Source organism: Chaetura pelagica, unplaced genomic scaffold (assembly GCF_000747805.2).
Source record: "Chaetura pelagica isolate M959 unplaced genomic scaffold, ChaPel_1.0 scaffold531, whole genome shotgun sequence".
Classification (NCBI taxonomy): domain Eukaryota; kingdom Metazoa; phylum Chordata; class Aves; order Apodiformes; family Apodidae; genus Chaetura; species Chaetura pelagica.
Genome location: NW_009952362.1, coordinates 4,309,796 through 4,311,076, shown reverse-complemented (window position 1 = coordinate 4,311,076; position 1,281 = coordinate 4,309,796).

Below are 1,281 nucleotides of genomic sequence, written 5' to 3'. Positions count from 1 at the left end.
TCTTTAGCTGAATCCTCATTTCTTTATAAACATCTCAGAGAGCCATTTGTGATGGAGGTTTTATGAAAGATATTGCACAAAATACAGATAAGTTGGGTATGAATTGGAAACGAGGAAAGTTTATTATGCTAGTTATTGTGATGAGCAGTAGCAATCTTTTCAGATTAGGTGGAAGTATTATTGGGATTACACTACAGCTAATTGCTAGCACAAACGATAAGATTCATCTTCCATTTTATTTTTAGTCTTATTGTCATATAAGAATTTTAGCAAGAATGTTGGTGCAATGGCAGATTGGCACTGACTTGGAAAAAAGCATCTTAGTTTGCTCAGATAATGGTCATTGTCTTGCAATGATGTGAAGAGTTCTTGAAGAGTTGCATCTTGGGTTTTGCAATCAATAACACAACTATAAGGTGAAAACAACGTTGTCATACCCCAAAATCGATTCTTTATAAGCAGTCTTGTTGGAGTGTCATTGTACATATGCTAGCATGTAACCTATCCTACAGCTTTGGCTTTTAGCCAGTGTAATAGGTTGGGAATGAAACCTGAAGTGAAATGAAATGACATTCCTGTGATTTTAACAGTTGTCTGGTTGTTAATAGTTACTTTAATGTCTCTGTCTTAGGATAATCTGTTTAAATATAATAGAAAATATTATTTTATTGTGATTTATCTAAGGTTGTGTTTCTAGTAGAATATTTTGTCGCATGATGTTTAAAGGAGAGGAGTAGTCCTTTGGGGAACAAACTGTTCAGACAAATAAATTATGGTCTTCCTAATAAATGCCATGACATTTGTGAATTTTTTTTCTGTGTAACTCCTTTAAGTCTTTGGTTGCTGGTTGCTTCATATGTGTGGAACTTCTCAGGAAGACTCTATAAATCATTATTATTCTCCTCAGTATTCTTCAGCCAATAAATCTTAATTCTTTGAAATTAAGTCCATCTCCACTGTTACACTGGATTATATTGCATTTCATGTTAACACTTGAGTTTGCAATTGAAGACTAGCTAAATCACGTGGACTCTGTCTTTTTGTTGCTCAGGAACCTGCAGGAGGGAAGTAGGTCTGCAGCTGAGCTGTTCAAATGGTGCTGATGTGCAGTTTTTGCTTTTGCTGGGGTTTTCTGATGAACATCAGAGCTTCATCGAGAAAAGCCTGTGACTGGTGAAACTTTGTCACTTCATTGATGCATGAGTTGAAGCAGATACTAAAAAAATATTTTAAAATCTCTTTATCAGAGCCTTTAGTCTATTCAACAACAACTAGGGAAAG